Raw genomic sequence first — 15,842 nt, 5'->3', positions numbered from 1 at the left:
TGTTCCCTGTGAGCGTTGCGACGCACGGGAATGGAGTTCAGCTCCAAATTCAAAAAGTAAAAAACACAGTATAGATACAATACACTGTAATCCAGGGGCGGACTGACAACTCATGGGGCCCCAGGCAATAGGAGAAAATTATGGGGCCCCTGGGCAATAGGAGATTATGGGGACCCCCAGGCAATAGGAGATTATGGGGCCCCTGGGCAATAGATTATGGGACCACAAAGTATACATACACACACATACAGTATACACACACAGTATACACACACAGAATACACACATACACACCGAAAAGGTACTGGAGAGGCGGGGCAGCTATAATCTTGGGATTTCTAAAAAAACACAGATTTTTACATACTGTCCCTGGTTTTATTGAGGCTGGAAACCCTAATGGGGCCCCTTAGTGGTATGGGGCCCTCGGGCAGTGCCCGAGTACCCGAATGGTCAGTCCGCCCCTGCTGTAATCTTACAGATTACAGTACTGGATCAAATAATTAAACACCCCCTTTGTCCCTTGTGGTTTTTCCAGTATCCTGCATGTAGTTTTATATTATAAATACTATTCTTTCTACCAGGAAACTGGAGATTGTCCATAGCAACCAAAAAATGACGATTTACGTCAAAAGTGCTTTTAGCGATAATAAATTAGAATCACTTGCAGAATTGAGCTTTAGTGATTCGTGAGGAAATTCATCATCAAACACTAAAAGTAATGACAGCGACAATTCTGCAACTGAGCAAATTTCTGTGTTTTTGATTTGATTACATTATTGAATAATTTTTATTATTATTTGTTATAATTATTTATAGTTATTTATTATATTATAATTTATGATTTTGTGTTTCAAACTTTATCATACCCGGGATATCTACTAGCCTCTGATTTGGACAGATTTATGTGAGTTATTTCTAAGAATTACAGGCCTACAATATAAAACGCAAAATTTCCATGAAAAATAATGGTACCGCTTAGCACTTAAAATCTGAAATAATCGTACCGTCAAGGAGGTTAACTTGCATTAAAATGACATTTTCAGTTTTCCAGCTTTTTAGAGGTAACATCATGATGTTTTTTTTAAATTTTAATTAAAGCACCAAATAAAAAATAAAAATTCATACAATAACCTGGTTGGGTGATTTATATATCTTCCCTCAAAGTGAAATTTGTCAGATAAAGAAAAACACTCCAGTCTGGGTGAACTAATATCGCACCTAAGTCTTCCAACTTTCAGAATGAAAAGCTTTCTAATCTTCACACAATGGGGTTGGTTTACTAAAGACATATGGGCCATATTATTAAAGCAGTGAATGTGGCTTTCACCAAACATTCAGTGCAGGTAAGTCTTTCGATTTCAAAGGTATTTAATTGCAGTGATTAACCCCCTAAGGTCTGTGTCATTTAACAGATGTGTTTGACTCTAACAAAGGTCACATTATCACAAACCCATATAGCTTGCAATTGGAAGCTTTGACTGAGAGCTGTTGGTGACAGCTTAGTTAGTGTACTGGAAGCATGCAGCCATGAAGGCATTCATGCAGTGCTTGGGGTTGAAGCCTACATTTTTTTACTGCTGCATATATGCATTACAGGGTCAACAACATCATTAACCTACAGCAAATGTTTGGTGAATAGAACATTTACTGTTTCATAAATATGCTCAATTGACTGTTCCCTTTGGAAAGTGGATGTTCGCTTAGCTTTGCGAATAACATGAAGCTATATTCACTGGGAACCTTTTACCAAAGCTAAGGGTGCGGCTCAAGGCTCCAACAGGTCCTCATCTGCTATCAGCCACTGGGAGTGCAGGCATAGGGTAAAGGGTAGTGAATAGAGTAAAGCTTTATTAAGTTTAATTGTCTCATCACTTGTGAGTAAAAACCTTGTTTTAGCAATAATCCTTTCACATGTTTGGGTTATCCATGTGAATATAGCTTCATTGCAAAAGAAGAAAGGGCCCAAAAGACACACACCACAACAAAACCCTATGTGTGTAAAGTGAAAACGGCCATAGACAGCATTCCATCCAGACCACACCTTCAACATGTTTCACCCCACTCACGAGGCCCATTCATGGGGATCCCCATTATTAAGCCCCATGGGTGGGGGTGAAACACATTGGCGGGTGTGTGGCCTGGACAGAGCCCGGGCTGGGGCTGTTTTCACTTTTCACACATAGGGTTTTATGGTGATGTGTGGCTTTTGGGACCATTGTTCTTTTGCAATGAAGCTTTATTCACTTTGATAAACCAAATATGTGAAAGGACTATTACAAAAACAGGGTTTTTACTAACAAGTGATAGAACAACTGAAATGTATACAGCTTTAGCCTATTCACTCACTTAAGTGAATGTTCACTTTGTACATTAAAAATGATCTACTACTTTAGTAATGTAGCCCCTTTGACTTAGCTAATGAATATCCAGATCCCAGAGGAGCAATATTTGTTATCGATTCTGAAGGCACAGACTGGCAGTGGAGCAAATTTGGGGAGGTCTGCCAGTGTCTTATATTGGTGTAAGCTCATCAATAGTTCATCAATAATAAAAGAAAGCATATACCCTAGTCACAAGTATTCTATGTTTTAGATTTGATAGTTGACACCACATGGCACTTACATAGTGTAAATAATATATGTATAATCCTCAAGTATTTAATGATAATACTTCACATAAGTTTTGGATAATTTTCTTCATTATCATTACTATCATTATCCAGAGTCAAACTATTATGCTGCAGTATAGCACAGGGATATTAAGCAATCCACAGATGTCCTTGCCCCTCTGGAGGTTGCAGGCTACTTTCCATTCCATGCACCCAAAAGGGACAATTAAGTGCCAATTAACCAACAAGTGTGTTTTTTAGACAGAGTGTATGGGTTCTAATTCATGATATACACCAAGCCATAGCGTTGCATGATATTTACCTGCCACTTGATCTCATTTGTGTGATTGATGATAAAGCATCAATGCCTACAAAGAGCTAATAAGATCCTAGCCAATAAGATCCTAACTGACCACAAACAAGCAACACTGCAAAACAGAATAGAGTGAGTAAGTTTCCAGAAGAAAAGCTGTGATTCATTAAACAGAGCTTACTAAATGAATGGGAGCTCTGCTGACTTCCATCACCCAATCATGTGCAAGCGAAAAGGCTGTTTTTGTTTTCTTCATTGTCCTTGCATGTGATTGGGTATTTTTTGCAAAGTGCAGCTTTACCTCATTTACTAAGCTCTGGAGCAACTGCATTTGCAAAAGTGCACTGTCTATTTGTCTTTAGTAAATCACCCCCTATGTGTCTTCCACTGTAATTCCCTACAGTGCTTTCTATTGGATGGATTGAGAGCAGTGCAAAGATCCTCAATTTTCAAGGGACAGCTAAAAAAAAGTAACTAGCAAATATGAGTGCTTTCATGTACATTTATTTTTATTTATTTATTTCAGGTACTTATATAGCGCCGTGAATTTACGCAGCGCTTTACATATACATTGTACTTTCACATCAGTCCCTACCCTCAAGGCGCTTACAACCTAAGGTCCCTAACATACATTCATATATGTATATATATATATATATATATATATATACATATATATATATATATATATATATATATATATATATATATATATATATATATATATATATATGTATATGTATATGTATATAAAATATATATTGCAATCTATTCACTAAAAAAGGTTTAGAAAAAAAATGAGGACAGTTTAATACAATTACATCAACCTACATCTAAATATCAAAAAACAAATAAATTAATCCTATAAATTCAATTTGAAGCTGAACTCTGGAAATGAAATAGGTTCTACCCTTGCAGTTGGCCCCTCTGTACTGCATTGGTGGAAAATTTGTTTAGTGAGGGGCGAATGAATAAGGGATAAGGACGCAGTCCCGGAATGAAGAGGGCCCCAAGATATTCTCATTGGTCAGCATTTGCTAAATGCAAAGGTAAATTAAGCCTTTAAACCGAGACCCTGCGCTGCATAGCAGTTCACAGAGTACAGTACACACATATTTCAGAAAGTGAGCTAAGAGTAACTCTAAAATTACTATAAGATAAGTGCTATTCAAGTATAAAAATTCCAAAAAGTTATCCCCCAGACATTTACTTCTCAGTGTTGGGCTATTTCACAGTCCAAAAAAAACAACCCACCAATCCAGTACTGGGATACTGTATTTAACTTCCTTGCCTTGTGGAGTTCAAATCTTCTAGTATTATATAGGCAATTACATTTATAATATAATTCAAAAATTATTAAAATGTAAAAAAAATCATAAGGATTGGATAATTTGAAGATTTGCAGATCTATTTTAAATCATATTTGATGGTTCTTTCTTCTTTGTTATGTGTCTTAGACGGTCATGTCAAAAGAACTTGTCAGTGGAACTACTCTTTTCAGTCTTTACAGTGCTATTGCATATATATTGTATATGGTAGGGTTTAGTTTGCCCATACCTGATCCAGTTGCTGTAAGGAAGGCACCTGATTTGAGCTTTACCTACTGTGTTTAGCGTTCCCTAGGAGCCAGTGCCGATTATTGAACATAATGTTGCACTGAGAGATTTTTCCCATAGATTGCATAATACAAAAATCTGCAGTCAGTATGTGCATGATACCAATCCCTCAAGCTTTTAAAGGACTGTGGGAAACAGAAGGGAGTCTTTGATGTGACCTTGTGGATTTGAGGCCTAAAGCCTGCTCATAGATATGAAATGATTGTCACCTTACCTAGCCCAATACTTCAGGATCAGGAAATATTTGTGTATCTGTGAACAGTCTGCAACCTTTGCTAGTATCCCACAATTTTGCAGGACAAAATTAGTCCAAGTTGTATTTTTCCAATCAGTGGGTGTTATTCCATGAAAGAATGTCAAACATGTGTATGTGTAGCCTAAATGAGCCACCATGCTTATGCCAAAATTACTCAGAACAGTGATTGTTTAGTTTTAGATTTTCCAACCTAAATGTAATGCTTTAGGTCAGGGGTCTCCAAACTTTAGCCCTCCAGTTGTTCAGGAACTACAATTCCCATCATGCCTAGTCATGTCTGTGAATATTAGCGTTTTGCAATGGCTCGTGGGACGTGTAGTTCCACAACAGCTGGAGGGCCGTAATTTGGAGATCCCTGCTTTAGATGACTGTGTGAAAAGTGGGCGTGGTTAAATTGCACGCAATCTTAGGTGTGGCTTAAGGAGGCTAAGAATCTCAACCCAATCCCAGTATACATTGCATGCATTTGCCACACACCTTGCACCCACAAAGTACTCCTTAATTCCTGTGCTATGATTGAGAGTCCAATAGACACACATTAACCTCCCTGGCGGTACCATTATTTCGGATTTTAGGTGCTAAAAGCGGTACCATTATTTTGCATGAAAATTTGGCGTTTTATATTGTAGTCCTGCAATTCTTAGGAATAACTCTCTTAAATCTGTCCAAACCAGAGTCTAGCAGACATCCCGGGTATGATAAAGTTTGAAAAATTAAATCATAAATTATAATATAAGAAATAATTATAAATAATTGTACCAAATAATAATATAACAATAATAAAAATTATTCAATAATGTAATCACATCAAAAACACAGAAATTTGCTCAGTTGCAGAATTGTCACTGTCATTACTTTTCAGTATTTGATGACGAATCTCCCCACAAATCGCTATCGCTCAATTCTGCGAGTGATTCTAATTTATTATCGCTGTTTTCTAGCTGCTCTAAAATCATTTTTGATGTACAGTGACAGTTTTGGTTGCTATGGACAATCTCCAGTTTCCAGGTATAAAGAACAGCTTTTATTATATAAAACTACATGCAGGACACTGGGCAGACCACTAGGGACAACGGGGATGTGAAATGTTTACATACAGCAATGTTATCTGTAAGATTACATTATACTGTATGTATACTGTGTGTTTCACTTTTTGAATTTGGCACCGATCTCCGTGCCCGTGCGTCGCAACGCTCGCAGGGCACGGAGATCGCCGATGTGATAGATCGAGCGAGACACGGCTCGCTCGTACAGCGGGGAGACGACGCTGGATCCGAGGGAGAAGGTGAGTATTCCTCCTCCTGGATCCAGCGATGCAGTCCCGAGTCTGACTCGGGGATACCGCTAATGGTATAAAAAATCCACCCCGAGTCAGACTCGGGAAAACCGTCAGGGGGGTTAAGGTAAATATGAATCCTAACCTTGAAAAACAACCCAATTCCATTTAAACCCTTAGAGTCGGCGCTTGCTGGCCCTTTAAGGGGGTTTCGTTTGCAGGAAGGCAGGGTGGGGCTTATGGTCATGTGACCGCCGTTATTGGCGGTCACATGATCATGAAGCTCCCGCTCGCAAGCTGCAAATGGGAGCTTTCAGTTCGTCACCAATAAATGTGCCAGGAGCGCGCAAGGTGCACGCTTTGGGCACAGCGTGCGTGCGTGCAAATATGCAGTTACTCGGCACCAAGTTCCGGCCGCATAATTGCATTCGCTCAGCGCCAAGGAGTCAGAATAGAAATAAAAGGCAAAAGTAAATACCTGTATATAAAATCATTATAAATACGTATTTTTTTCTTTTTTTATAAGTGATCACATATTCTCTGTTCTCAGCTGCATAAGTACATCAATCTTTCTAGTGAATGGCTGTGTGAAGGGGAGGGGGGAGTTGTCAGCACAAGACTGATCTTTGAAGGACAGGCAGGCTGTTCTCCCAGCACAGCCAGAAAACTGACCACTCCGGGATGGATGTGCTCTCATGCCCTGGCTTGCTCAGTTTGAAATAGGAGTAGGTGCGGGAGGATTGGACAGGATCACGAGGTACTTCAAACAAAGGAAGCAATGCAAAAGAGAACAGGATGATTTTGTAACACAAGTACAACAGGCACATATCAGGAATATGAAATGTGGGAGTAACATATTCTTTATAGGCTGAATGCCTTCAAATAAACAATATTTGGGACAGGGCCAAGCAGCCTTGCTTTAGAAAACATCCCTGTTGTGTTTTCTTTATTCTGTGCATGTGTGTCATGGCTCCATTCATTCCTATAGGGAGAGGAACGCACTGAAGAACTGCTCGAGGCCGCCTTGAATACAGCTCCCCATAGGAAAGAATGTAGCTGCTGCACACATATGCAGGATAACTAAGACACAATGAGGAACCTTTTCAAGGTAATGCTGTGTGACTCCGGGCATGGCCACGTTACATAGAAAAACTTGTTGAATTGAGGAAAAGTGTTCCATTTTTCTACTACACTTTCTTAATATGACACTGCCCTGTCCCCTAGTACAGCTACTGCCAGGACTAAGAACATGAAAGACCAATCAAACGTAGCAACAGAGTAGAAATAAACATTTGTTGAATGGATATTGGTTAATAAAAAATTTGTATTTTGTTCAATTTGAATGTAAAAATGCAGATAACATACTTTGTTGTCAGTTTAACTTCTATTCAGAACATTTTAAATAACTACAGTTGATACTGGGCTAACTGGGCTATTTGAAAAAAAGGATTTTGATGAAATATCACAGAATTTTCAGTAATATATCGTTGCTTGAGTTTAGTTTATTTTAGTTACCTGAAGAACTGCAAGATATTGCAGCCGTAACACACCATAAAATAAACTGACATAAAGGGGTTGAATTATAAAAGGCAAATAGACTGTGCACTTTGCACAGTGCAGTTGCATTCTGCAAGTGCAGTTTCTCCAGAGCTTAGTAAATGAGCAGAAGCTCTGCTGACGTCTATGATCCAATCACGTGCAGGCAAAAATGCTGTTTTTTTTTATTTTCCTTTCACGTAATTGGGTATTCTTTGCAATGCAATGTTTACCTCATTTACTAAGCTCTGGAGCTACAGGGATACCCATGTGACCAATGCCATGGTGCTGGTCACATGACTGCCACAGTAGGAAAACTGGCACACAGTTTTCTTTATGAAAGGTAACTATATATCAATGTTTTTTTTTTATTTTCATTAGTTTAATGGAACAAGGGTGTTAAGAAATCTGGGGGTTGTGACTAATAAGTAACAGCTAGGCCACTAGAGTTTTCTGAAGCAATGGCAACCATATATCTCTTATGAAATGTTTACTTTAAATGGCCATGTGATATGTCAGCAAATGTATACAGACTTTATTTATCTCTTTAGTAAATGTAGGCTGTAAGGGACACACGGCACTGCTGAGCACAGTAATACATATTTAATAGCACGGTTGGCATAGACCTGCCTTCCCATGCATACAGAAATGCTCTGTGCCTTTGCCTGTAAAAGGTGAATTCCATAACAGGACAATTGTATAACACATCACTAAAATGTGACTACAGGCATACCCCACTTTTAAGTACACAATGGAGTTTATTTACTAAAGCTGGAAAGTGAAAAATCAGGCTCACTTCTGCATAGAAACCAATGAGCTTCCATGTGTTATTACAAAAGCTTAATTGAACAAGCTGGGGTTAGAACAGGGGTCTCAAACTGGCCCTCCAGCTGTTGCAAAACTACAAGTCCCATGAGGCATTACAAGGCTGACAGTTACAAGCATGACTCCCACGGGCAGAGGCATGATGGGACTTGTAGTTTCACAACAGCTGGAGGGCCGCCAGTTTGAGACCGCTGGGGTAGAAGCTCATTGGTTTCTATGCAGAAGTGAGCCTGATTTTGCACTTTTCAGCTTTAGTAAATAAACCCCATTGTGTACTTAAAAGTGGGGTATGCCTGTATAAGAAACGATGTTGCAAGGGCCTGAAAATAACAAGTTTAAAGCCTAACTCCAGGAATTGGATGAAAACTACACTTGCAGTGGGGCCACTTCTAGTTTAGGGGTGCAAGGATAAGGAGTAATACTTAACTTATTCCTCACCCCAGCAAGCTCCCTTCAGTGAAACATCCTCTCTAAGGCACTGCTGGCCATGATTGCACTTCTGCCTAATAGCTCTGCATTGTACATTATGACATTGAGATACTGCCCACAGCCCAGATTACTCGAGGGAGAGGAAGAGATTGCTGGAGCCAACTAGAGCAAGGTAAGGGTTACAGCCTTTTAATCTTGACTAGACTGGGATCTGTGATGTGCAGACAAATGCAGCCCCTGTGTCAAAAAATTTCTGAATTCAACCTAAGCTTATTGTAACAGCCAGACATGAGTGGTCTACCATGGTGCAAGTCACATAAGCCTTAGTAAAAAACTGAGATTTTTTTTTCTTTTGCTCCAAGCCTGTGCACACGATAACTAAATAAACTGAAATTTTAGCTAGTACCTAAGTATATGTCATTTAAAATATGCAAGCACAAAATATATTCAAAATGAGATATTTTATAAAAAAATTATTAGTGCAAGGATTTTATTTTAAGTAAAGCTACAAGTTAAATGTACTAAACTGCCAGACTGTATTGATTCTGTTGACAAATATTTTGCAAGGCTCTTTATAACTGCACTAGCTACACTTTATTAGCTAACAGTTGCCAGCTTTCTCTACCAAAATAAGGAAATAAATATTCATAAATAGGTAGCAACTACAGTCCAGTGTTATATTTGTGTTCTATTACTGTGGCTGGTGTCAAGTCACACTTCTGCTGGTCAAACTGATAAATTACTGGCCAGGTGGCAGCATTAATAGATACACTGTCAGCGTTGAGTACACTTGCAGACAGTTTGGGATATTCAAGGGATTCAGTATGATAATATGTCAAAACAAGACCTGCAAAACAGGCTAATCCCCTTCATGTACTTTTACCACCTGGTAAAGAAAATCATTTTTCCTTTTACTAAAAAAAAAAAAAGTCAAACCAGATTTAATTTTTTTTTCCAAAAACAATATGTATATAGTAATTACAAATAAGCTATTGAGCCAAAATACAGTTTAGGTATGTACCTACGCCATTAGTGCAGAATATTTCCAAGAAGTATTGATTTAATAATGATTCTATCCATGTAGTTTAACTGACACCAGCCATTTATATTAATATATGCATATATATATACATTTAGCTGCAAAATTCAAGTTGTACTACCCTGGGTACTCTGTAATATAAATTGTGACCTAAATATTTAGCATAGACTAGATTAAGTATTATATTCCAGGTTTATTTTATTTGTTATTTATTTTTTATTTAGAACGAATAGGTTTCATAACTAAATATTTATGTCTGCTATTTAATATTTTTAAGTTGTATTTGTGTTATCAATATCTATTAATACAAGTATCACTGCTGCAACATAATAAAGAACATTTGGAAACTATAATCATGAAAACATTAAAATGTTTGAAACCGTGTATAATATAGTATGCAGTAATGGAAATGACTATGGGATTGAATTCAAAGTTATATTTTTTAGTGACGGTCATTGGAGCCAATTTACCAAAGGAGTAGAGAATGCCCACTTACCTCAGTGAATGAAACAAAGATGTTTTCACCTTTAATAAATGTGCAGCATTTTTTTTCCTGGCACATTACTGTATGATTATAGTGAACACAGTTTAAATATTTAGTGATTATTTAGTAAATCAGCCAATTATGTCAAGCACATGCAATAAAGATATATAAATATGACATCAGATGTGTATCTCTACACAAGAAAATGCAATATTGGTGATATCATTAAAGCTCTTGACAAACATCACAGGCATTTTAATACAACACGTTATTCTGCATCTCAGGGAAATGTCCAGACCCCTTGATTAACTTCCATTTTTGCTATGCTATTTAAAATATACTCATACAAAAGTTTTATATTATTGGATAGTATTTAATTAAATTCTTCTTTTCTCCATTTCTAAGAATATTATTAAACATATATAATGCAGTTTTAATATTATCTCTATAAAACAGATTGACAAGTGATTCCTTCCTGATGAAATAAAGACTGAAGAACTCCCGACTAGGTCATGAAAACTTTGCAAAAATGTGTCCATTTTAACCAATAAATCAATTGTGTCCATTACCTCCTGCTAAGTGAAGAAGTAGATAATGTTTACTTAGCAAAGATAATGTTTACTTGGCTAATTACATGAGATAAAGCTGTTTACTTTGTTTACTTTGAATATCCAATCATATGAAAGGGAAATTATTATTATTATTATTATTCAGGGTTTATATAGTGCCAACAGTTTGCACATCACATCACAAAATAAAGGGAGATAGTCACAATACAATGCAAGACAAAAGGCATACGTACTGGCTAGTATTCCATTGTTTCACTTCTCCCTCAGTTTTTCTCTATCACTCAGCTAATGTGACCCTAACACTGATGGAGAAGGGCGGGGGAGGATCAAACAAGAATACTATACATGCGAATGGCATCCTCCATATCTACTGATGATGTCATTGGTCGTTAAGATGCTGGCAGCTAGAAGGTAGTAATGGTGCACAATGAAAACCTGTGGCTTTGTGTAACCTAAAAGGCAGGCTTCATCGACACACTGGCTTGTATACAATTTTTGGTCAATTTTTTGGCATTTTTCCAAGGCACCCCTGAAGAAACATCAAGGTACCCCTGAAAAGGATGAAAAGTGAATTTCTTTTGCACATGATTGGATGGTAAAGAGGACACAGCTTCACCCTATTTGCTAAGCTCAGTGAACGTTAACTTACATATTGAACATTCACTTTGCTTATTGACCAAGCTCTTCTCAATTAGTAAATTAACCCTAATGTCTTTTAAAAAGAAAAATCCACTGGAACACATAGAAGCCTTGGCAAACTGGTTCAGCATATCTGCCAATCTCAAATAACATTATTTTAAAATCATTTTCTTTTAAAGCCAGCTCTGCACTAAAATCCTGAGCCCCAAAGTGTCCCACCTGCTGTAAAGGTTAGTGCCCACAGTGACGTCTGTCCCACACTGACATAAAGTGTATCCGAACCACCAAAAAATTTCATATATTGCAGCTTATGAGTCATAAGATGTGATGGCTGCATTTTTCAGCCTGTTTTCTGTTTATTTTTACCTGGTGATTCTGCTAGTAACACACTTTCTGTCCCTGGGTAACAATGCTCACTCACTCTACTGCATCAAGGCAACAGGAACTGGACCGGATTACTGGAACCTTCTGCTCTCCTCTTCATCATAACATACAAGGGAAGAGTTTTGAATCCATCAGAACAACCTAATTGATAGGAAGGCAGCACAGGCAAAGAATAAAGAAAATTATCAGCTATAACAATTTCTGGCAAGATCAACATTTAAACATTTCAATTTAATTTATCAAACAAATATAACTAAAACATTTCAATATTTAACAGACCAAAAAAGGAAGCAAATGAGAGAAATTCATAGCCAGGGTGTGCATGCACTTTGAGGCCTACCTGCATTTACAATAAAAAAAAAAAAATATATGATATCCATAATATATAAATAATACATATATATATATATATATACATTAAGGTATGCATTTCATGGAAATAACATTATCGGTGTTCGATAATAATTTAAAAATCTTATTTCTTTGTGTAGTTTGTTGTTGCATATGTGCAGATAGACAACCTTATTTTTTCATTACATGTGCAGGTTCTGCTTCCTCCTACTGATTCTCTTATCTCACTGCAAGTCTTGCACACAAATTTGACTGATAACAACAGACTCTGCATTCTCAAGTGAGGTGAAATACATCATTCAGAGGCTGATTAACTAGAGTTGAGAATCTTTACGGAAAAAAAACTATAGTTTGATCACTTTGAATACCTTCTGTACAGATTAAATAAAAAGAAATTTGCCTTTCACATGAATGAATGATTGAACTGCATTGTAACTGAATTTATTAAATAAAGGTATTAATTGCAAGGAAAAAATAAATATAAATAAGATGTGTGTCTATATATATATATATATATATATATATATATATATATATATATATATATACATTTTTCTTTTATTTAATAAACTAATTTAAATCTAACTAATAAGTGTCCTGCTTGTTCAATGTTATTTTATTGGTAGATCCACTAGAAACAGATCTCTATATCCAGCCAGTCAGTGTCCCTCTTAATGTTGTGTATGTAATGTTCTGCATGTAATTAATACCCAAATAATTCTGTCTGCAGGCATTTTCAAAACTGATTTTCAGTATCCAGGTACAAAACAGTATTGGTAACTTGCAGTGTAACTTGTTGACATAAAGTCGGAGATTTAAACAGAATGTGCCAGAAATTTGGATTTTCCACATTGCTATTAAAGCAGCAAGACTTTGTGATTCCATATTGTTTCATTCAGTACGGCAACACTTTGATTTTATATTATGTGTTATTTATGATTTGCTTAACATTATGGATGGATTTTCGGTTGTATTCACTGCTTTATAATAAAGTCAATAAAAATGATGTAACTCACAGCATTTTCTTTTTAGTATGTGGAATGTTTGCAAAATATTTTTTGTCAGAAATGGGCAACCTTTAACACTGCAGCTGTTGCTGAATGTTCTCCCCCACAACATTTAAGCAATAGATGCCAAATCTTACACCCCAGTAATATTTTTATACAATAAATCAGATAGTGGAGCTTCCAATGCCTACTGAAATTTGAAAACATATATGTGCTTTGTGTAGATTTAATAAAAAATGAGAATGCTTATGAGAATATATTTTTTCTTTTTTTCAAAATAATGGAGAATCCTTAAGAATACTTTGTGATTGCTTTGTATATATTCTTTACAAAAATAAAAAATAAAACTGAAACGGGCACTGTGTATATATATCTGAAGAATATAAAGTGATTATAAAATAAATCAAGGTTAAGCACATTCCTATGAAAATGTTTATATTAAAAAAAAATAAAAAATCTTGTTCACATGCTTAACATCTGTGATATCAGGAAACAGCACACCATTCCAGCGTATTATATGTATCAGTCTAAACATTTACAGTATGTAATAAAATGGAACACCAAAGTTAATAATCTGATTTTTTTTTTTTTAACAGTTTTGCAGTTGGAGCATGGATTTTAATTGATTGCAATTGCATATTATTGTTTTTCTTTTTTACAAAGTAAAAGGGAATCTGTTAAGAATCATGATACCAACTTAAGCCAGCAGCTGTCATTCTCTGTCCTGTGCCATACATTCCTTTTTTCTGTAGTGAAGCTGAATATTTTCAGCTTCACTGTTAGTAACATCATTGACTGATAACTAGAATGCGCCAGAGAATTTGAAGATCATATTTTGAGGCTTTTCTCACTAGTATTTTATTTAAAGTGGCTTAATCATTAAAAGAGACTCCTTACAATCAATCGATCAAATAACATATGCCATCATTACAAATTATTCTAATTCTTTAAAAAAAATAACTCCTTCTTCCTATGACTAAAAGAGCTGTTCTCCCAGCTTGCAGCCCCAATCACATGGTCTCTGTCTGCCCCTCTGTCTGCTCCCGGACAGTGCATATCCAGGGAACCCAATTCCATTAGGCTGTGATTTTTTTATACCTTTTATACAGATGCATTTTTACTGCCTTTGGAGGTTTCATCTGCATATACACTAGCTCAGTGGTCATCAACCCTGTCCTCAGGGCCCACTAACAGGCCAGGTTTTATGTATTACCTTGGGGAGATGCAGACTAGAATACGGCAATCTCTGAGCAGCAAATTATATCACCTTTCAGTATTTCAGTTATCTTGCAAAGCTGGCCTGTTAGAGGCAGGGTTGATGACCACAGCACTAGCTTATTTTATTTTATATAGAATTGCTTATGACATGGTCTTTCCACAGATATGCACAAACAAAATCTTGGTTGTCTCCTGAGGAAGCCTACGTTGCGCCACGAAACACGTAGGAATATCAGACAGAATATGCATCAATTCAAGTGCTTTTGCAATTTTGAATATATAAAATCCAACAGGAGCACATGTATATTGTGTCTTTTGTAATTTAATATACACAAAGCTTAATATGTCTGATTTTAACTTGAACATTTAATACATTTTGTATCTTTTTTTCCTTTTTTTTCTATCAATTTTATTTGGCACAACTCATGAAAGTCCCATGAAAAAAAAAATCCTTCTTGCTTCTCATATATTTTAGAGTTATGCCATTGTCTTAGCAACTGTAGCATTTTCTTTATTTGTACATTAAAACACCGGTTCTACTGGTTTTAATCAGTAGGGCTGCCCCCATGAACATAGATAATTACAAAATATACACAGAAACAAGTTCTTTTTTTTTTTTTTTTATATATATTAACAATGACAAATTTGTTTATAAGAAGTTGGGCTGTTTGATATGAGTATCTAAAATCAGACCATAGTTCCAATTTAAAGGGCCACTACCTTAAACAATAGTTACTTTTGTGTTTCTTTATATGCTATTAGAGTTTAAAGGGAACCTAAAGCCAGCCTCCAGTCCTCAGATCAACTGTAGCTTATTGCACTCCCCTATTAGCTTAAGATACATCTTGAGCTTTTTTTGTTGTTGTTGGTTTACTTTTTTGTTGAGCCCAGTCCCCCTGCCACCAGTCATGCCTAGGTGAGGATGATGTGTCCCTGCTCCTACAGCCTTCTGGAATATCCTTGTCACATATTCCAGGAGATTGCAGGAGCAGGACTCACAGCGGCCAAGTCCCACCACTAGTCATCGGGGGCCAGATATAGAACCTGGAACAGACAGCTATCTCCCGATTGTGTAAGAGAAGAAGATGGTGGTCATGTTATATGACGATCATGGCATACACTGTATTTGTTGAGCAGGTGAATATGTTTTCTGGAGAGTTCCCAGAAATACGGGTAAGAAGGTACTGAAAAAAGTGAAGAGGGGAGTTATTTTTTAAGTGGGCACCATTCCATTCAGACAGACGCTCATTAACAGCACTGCCAAGCTCCTCTCAGAACTGGGCATATTTTTT

At 36.6% G+C, this 15,842-nt stretch overlaps 1 protein-coding gene across 3 annotated transcripts in view; it reads right to left on the bottom strand.

The window, feature by feature from the left end:
• BCL6 (BCL6 transcription repressor) overlaps window positions 1-15,842 on the bottom strand; it is a 111,822-nt gene that overhangs the window by 40,082 nt on the left and 55,898 nt on the right. For all 3 annotated transcript variants that reach the window (XM_077487564.1, XM_077487567.1, XM_077487565.1), the window contains one exon: window positions 11,957-12,115. The gene's annotated coding sequence lies outside the window, so the exon portion shown is untranslated. The remainder of the gene's footprint in view (window positions 1-11,956; window positions 12,116-15,842) is intronic.

Source organism: Lithobates pipiens, unplaced genomic scaffold (genome assembly GCF_037356315.1).
Source record: "Lithobates pipiens isolate NorthernLeopardFrog02 unplaced genomic scaffold, aLitPip1_a1.2 Scaffold_18, whole genome shotgun sequence".
NCBI lineage: Eukaryota > Metazoa > Chordata > Amphibia > Anura > Ranidae > Lithobates > Lithobates pipiens.
The sequence above is the reverse complement of the archived record's forward strand: the minus strand, read 5'-3'. Positions and strand labels throughout refer to the sequence as shown.